This window comes from Eleutherodactylus coqui, unplaced genomic scaffold (assembly GCF_035609145.1).
Source record: "Eleutherodactylus coqui strain aEleCoq1 unplaced genomic scaffold, aEleCoq1.hap1 HAP1_SCAFFOLD_28, whole genome shotgun sequence".
NCBI lineage: Eukaryota > Metazoa > Chordata > Amphibia > Anura > Eleutherodactylidae > Eleutherodactylus > Eleutherodactylus coqui.
Window position 1 is genome coordinate 75,006 of NW_027101783.1, and position 6,486 is coordinate 81,491.

At 43.5% G+C, this 6,486-nt stretch overlaps 1 protein-coding gene across 2 annotated transcripts in view; it reads left to right on the forward strand.

Moving 5' to 3' along the window:
* The window catches only part of LOC136591276 (sorting nexin-31-like), a 129,683-nt gene that overhangs the window by 45,378 nt on the left and 77,819 nt on the right, over positions 1-6,486 (forward strand). The gene's annotated exons all lie outside the window — the stretch shown is intronic.

The window sequence follows — 6,486 nt, forward strand, 5'->3', positions numbered from 1 at the left end:
GGCACTTTACTTATGGATCTTGTATTAAAATGGGAGTCATCATGCTAATGTGTACAGGATTGCAACATTTACTATCATCTGAGTAAAATACACATGGAGCAACGCAAAAGACCTCAATGGGGAAGACTGTTCATCTTATGGGAAACATCAAATCAGTGGATGCCCTTTTGCATATGAGCTTTCTGGGAGCACTTAAAAAAATATACAGGGTTATGAGCTTCCCGATTTGAAATGCTGATAACTCACATTTAATGACACTCAGATACATAAATGTGATAGCAATGGAAATAGAAACTCAAAAACTTTCATTTAGCAAAACTGTCTAATAGAAAGACCAATCATAGCATAGCTTTCATTTCTCAAGCTGTTTAGACAGTTTTGTTAAATGAGGCTCAAAAGTATGTATTTTGCCAGTTGTCGGTAGGGGATAGGAAACAAAATGGCTGCCACTGAATAGTTTTGTGTCCTTGATTTTCACGTCTACCTGTCTATTAGTATGCAACTCATTGGAGAACAAAGTTTGGTGAAGATCCCATTGTGGGCGCACAATTTGTAAGCGCTACTCCATTTTAAGGGGGAAAAAAGGATCTGTAAGTAAAAAATTATGCGGCCATCCACCAGTAAGCGTGGAAACAGTGAAGCACGTCCAGGCAAGTTTCACACAAAGACCTCAGAAATCCACCGTCAGAGCAAGCAGAGAATTGGACATCCTGCAGTTGACTGTATGGAAAATTCTGCCCAAATGGTATTTGATTTCATACCAATTGCAGTTGTTACAGATCCTGACACTGGCCGACAAAGCCAGGCGATGTTCTTTCTACGAGAGAATGCGAACTTTAATGGAAAGCGATGGTGTTTATGGAATGTCTAATGATGAAGCGGCCTTCTGGGCTTCTTACTTGACCTCCACGTTCTTTGGACCTTACACCTTGTGAATCTTTTTTCTCTGGGGGAGTGTTATTATTGTACGTGCCATCCCTCACCACCCACCATGCATGATCTGCGAGGATGCATCATAAGAGCCACTGCATCAGTCAATAGTAATCTGGTATGGCAGGAACTGGACTACACGCTTCGAAGCATGTTGATGGACAAAGAGGCTTACATTGATCACCCCTGATGTGAAAAACATTTTTGACGTTGCTCAACAAAACTTTTAGTTTCTGTTTCTATTGATATCAAATGTATGGATCTGAGTGTCATTAAGGCCTTTATCACACAAGCAACATCAATATCGCCGTGAGAAAATTGCAGTGATATCGCACCTGTGTTCTGTGCGATATCTTTGTGTTCTCTCGCGGCAATATTGCATTTTTGTAGTGCTCTTTTGCCAGGATTTTCAGGGGGGACTGAAATATAAGCCCTGCCCTGAAAATAAGCCCCAGCTCCATTAAAAACAAAAAACCCCGCAGTACATCACCTACCAGGTGCTGTCCGCTCTGCTGCACTTCTCCGCCGAAGCACCGGCCCACTTGTTTGCAGTCTTCAGCCAGCGCTTCCTGGTGAGGGGGTTCAAAAATCCAATGTGATGTCTGTGATTGGTTCATTGAGCGCTGCAGTGATTGACTGAGCCCCAGTGCTCGAGAACCAATCACAGCAATCACATTGGATTTTTGAACCCCCTGACCAGGAAGCGCTGGCTGAAGGCTGCAGACAAGTGTGCCGGAGCTTCGGAGGAGAAGTGCGGCGGAGCGGACAGCACCTGGTAGGTGATGTATTGTGTTTTTTTTGGTTTTTAATGCAGCTAGGGGTTATTTTGGGGAAAACCGTAGGATTTCTCACTGTAAAAGTTGCATCGCTCCTGATAAACAGGCATTTCACAGTTAAGCAATTTTTTGGCAAATACAGTGCAGGTAACTTTAACTGTGTAAGAACACAAAAACATTTATGGGACAAAGATCAGTAATGTATTATTGATTAAAAATCTGCAGGATTTAGATAAAGGCATACACAATTCTTTAAACCGGGGGTGGACAGCATAAAGCCCAAGGTGGTTAGAAACGAAGGACTCCCTCATCCTCGAAAGACCAATTACATGGTAGACTTAAGAAGGAATTTATGAAGACCGGCATTTCATACACCAGTCTTAATCCGCACTTTGTTGGAGTAGAGTGCACTAAGCCAATTAAGAGGGGCATGCCTCAATCGAGTTCATGCAGCAGAGACTGAAATGTGTGCCTGCTAGAATTTACTGCACCTTCTGCTACAAGTTGTAAGAAATCTGGTGGTCCGTAAGAAACTCCTGCCTATGTAAGCCCTGACCACTTTTCAATAGTGGCAAAAATGCAAAAAAAGAGAAAAAGCCACAAATTAAAAGTGCAGATATGGCATAAAGTATGACCTTTTACATCATACAAATACAGATTACATTTTAAGCAGTATGCTGCTATTCTCCTTGTCCCATCTCTGGTCTTGTTTCTATTTTTTTTATACATTGAAGGGTGATCCAGGATTAGTAATCATGGCTGCTTGCTCCCACAAATAGTGGCCACACTTCCTTTCACTTCAACTGCGCTGAACAGCAATACCAGACAAAAGCTGTGGACATACGTGGCGCCGTTTCTGGAATAAAGCAGCCATGTCACCCTAGTCAAGTAATAAAACCTGTGGGCTGCGTTCACACGAACATATATTGGCTTGGTTTTCACGCCGAGCCGATATACGTTGTCCTCATGTGCAGGGGGGGGGGGGATGGAAGAGCCCAGGAGCAGGAACTGAGCTCCCGCCCCGTCTCTGCCTCCTCTTCGCCCCTCTGCACTATTTGCAATGGGGAGAGGCAGAATGGGGGCAGGGCTAATTTGTGAAACTTAGCTCCGTCCCCACCCCGCCTCCTTTCATTGCAAATAGTGCAGAGGCGTGGAGAGGAGGCAGAGAGGGGGCGGGAGCTCAGTTCCTGCTCCTGGCTCTTCCATCCTCCCCCCTCCCCTGCAGATGAGGACGACGTATATCGGCTCAGCGTGAAAACCGAGCCAATATACATTCGTGGGAATGCAGCCTTATAATGTGGTTGCCCAGCCTTTTTCTCACCTGATGACTTATCCCCTGGTGGGAGGTCCACCACTTGACTCAGTTCAGAGGATTTGTCTGCACTCCTGCCTTGTCTATTTCTGTAAAGACACTCAGTGTAAAAGAAAGAAAAAAAAATTAAAAGCACCTAGAAGTGATTGTTGGAACGGAAAGAAACGGTGTGTAATTGTAACGTTAATATAAGAAAGTGATTACAATACCAGGGCAAAAGGATCATTTATTACGGAAAACTGACCACTTGAAGGGAGACTATCTAGTACCCTGCTGTACCGCCTCTAGCTTGGATACCAGATGTGATACAGGCGGGCATGGAGGCTCTAGGACCCTGTTGTACCGCCTCTAGCTTGGATACAAGATGTGATACAGGCGGGCATGGAGGCTCTAGGACCCTGTTGTACCGCCTCTAGCTTGGATACAAGATGTGATACAGGCAGTATGGAGGCTCTAGTACCCTGTTGTACCGCCTCTAGCTTGGATGCAAGATATCATACTGGGAAGGTAGGCTCTAGTACCCTGTTGGACGCCTCTAGCTTGGATACAAGATGTGATATGGGGGGGGGGGGGGGGGGGGCATGGAGGCTCTAGTACTCTGTTGGGGGAGGGGGGGGGGGTGAAGCACAGAGGCTTGTTTATGATCAGATGATCCTCTTTCCGGTGGTCTGCCCAGGGCATCCTGAGCCCGATTGTCTTGTGTAAATGCTCTCACACATCCACTGGTGCAAATACCTACCAACATGCTGGCCAGGATCGCCCAGGAAGCACGTAATTCATTGATACGATGATCCAGCTTCTCCATCACACAAGTAGCCTCCAAGAACCATTTTATAGGTCATGGGTGGAGCCACTTTTAGGGCTCAGCTGTGGATTTCTACCGTGGTGTTTAGAAGTAGGTACCACACCGAAAAATGTGTTGATTCCAGTGTGTGAACATACCCGAACTCTAAATATTGACATCTGAAAGCTATCATGCCCTTTGTCAACAGTGCATCCCTTTCCTACACACTCACATACGTCTCAGTGCTGTTACAGTACATCTACTCAGGGGGGACTGTGCAATGCTTAAGGGGCTGACAGCCATCCCAGTACTTCCAATGATGATCGCTCAGTGAATGGATGCAGATGGGTTCCCATCGCCCGCCTCCAGTCTGAGAGAACAGGCAGTCATTCAATACGCTTGTGTAAGGGAGCTCTAAGGCCCCCTGGTTAATGAATGTATAATCCGAGTTTAGTAGCCATTGTGGGCACAAGTTCTATACTTGTGTAGGTTAATAAACCACTACGATGCCTCAATGGTCTTTGTATTAAAAAGAAGGCAAGTATCTCGAACTGGGAGAGGCACCCCAAATATTATTAACACCCCAGTAATTTACTGAGCTCTGTACTGAATCACTGGAGCTTGCAAAAGAAAATTCCCCTCCCAACAACCCAAAAAGGACAATTTTTTAATCCATTTTTCCTTCTGGATATGGACAAACAAACCCTTATTGACCAAGTTACATCAGACTGCATATCCTCTTCGGAGTGGTGATGGAATTTCCTTTCTGGGAGTTAAGCACCATTACAGATGTCTAAATAGTCAGACCATACAATACGCCATTTAACAAAAAAACTATTCTTAGGCATTTTAGACCTAAAACATAAAAACTGCAAAATTTATATCTCCATCAACCAAGCAGACCACTTGCCACTCCGGTTACTGTGGAAAATAGAAAAAGATTTTATATATGAAGCCCTTTCTGCTCATAACCAGCCCTACAGTAATACATTTTAAACAACAAAACTCAACGACCACAGACTTGTCCTTGGAACTGATAGTCTATATACAAAAACAAGGAAAAAAGTAAAAAAGGGGAAAATTACACATTTTTTTTAAAAGCCAAAAATTTGCAAAAAAATCCCTTTTCTAATGTATACTAAAAAAAAATAAAAATAAAAAAAAAAAATTAAATTTAAAAAGCAGCAAGAAATGACAGCCCCTAGATACGTACTTGAACTACGTACTAAAAAATAAAGTCTAGCTACCCCCTAAATTTAAGGAAAAAAAAAAAAAGGGGGGGGGGGGGGGAAGTAATGGGGATATTTTTACTCACTGGCGATACTATGTATTATGGATTACTGGATGCTCCGACTCTACAGAATGTCATTTTTATAATCTTGCATATTTAATTACCAGCGACGCTTACTGCCATCTACTCCGTTCCAGTCTGGTGGCAGCAATCTGTTAGGGGTTCAGTGTTTTCAGAACAGAACTATTAGACTTCCTCTCTTTTTACTCTATTAAGCAAATCTGTCACCCTGGAAACAGCATAATTTGAGGAAATCGTCTAAAATCAGGCCAAATGTGGTAACATATCCCTGTGCATATGGAGCAATGTGAAGTTTCAAATGTATGCCTGAACTTTGCTATTACCCCCCAAGGACTACAATTTCCAGTATCTAGCCATTGTTAAGCCCAGTCTGCATACATGTATACCAAGACTCTGCTTGCTGTCATGTATGTTACTCCCATAGTTGTACCCCTGAGTAGAAACTCCGCTAACAGAAATTAAACTGGAGGAAGCACTCAGACGTAGTATTAGGGAGGGAGGGGAGCATTTCTTTATCATATGCAATTTCTAACATTGGGATCACAAATTACATTAGAAACAGTGCGATTTCATAAGAATGGTGCAGAAGTAAAGTTTATTTCTTCCTACATGAAACAACCTACAACAGCCAGAATGACATGAAAATAGAAGAACTCTAAGTATTGAATGCACCTTACCGCTGTTCTACGTAGACGCCATTGGTGGCACGGCCAATGACAAGTCGGTAGTCCAGTTCTGCCCAGACGTGTCCCGGTATATCCTCAGTTATTAATTCCACTACAGCAAAGATGCGTTGTCTTAGGTCATCTAGGGTCACCATCGGAGCAGACATCGAAATCTGTGAGTTACATTAAAAACTTAGAGTTCTTCTATCTTTTCATGTCATTCTGGCTGTGGTTCATGTAGGAATAAGTCAGCTTTTCTTTTGCGCCATTCTGTATAAAATCACCATGTTGTGTTCCAACTATGACCTGCCACACCAACAGATATAACCATATTTTAAATATGGACTACCTTCTTCTACCCTCCCATTATAATAATGGCGCTCAGCGGGTTGAACATCACGTGTCCAACAGTCTACAAGCTCCAGCATTCTCTTCCAATGATACAAATGTACGAAAGCCGCTTGCCCCCCCCCCCCTTACTTTTCGCTAGATGGAAAGCCCAAAAACATAGTGGCAGTTCTGACACCCTGACAGGTTCAGGGTGGACTGTTGGTGAGTCGCTGTGCCAACTTCATGAGTCTCTCAGTTATTGGGAAATGGATGGCACAAGGGTAATTTCACCTTGTGAAGATCGATAAAGAGGCTTCAGTAGATTTATAGGCCAGGCAATCCTTTTCAAGCCTTAGCCTTCTCTGCAAGGAAACTGA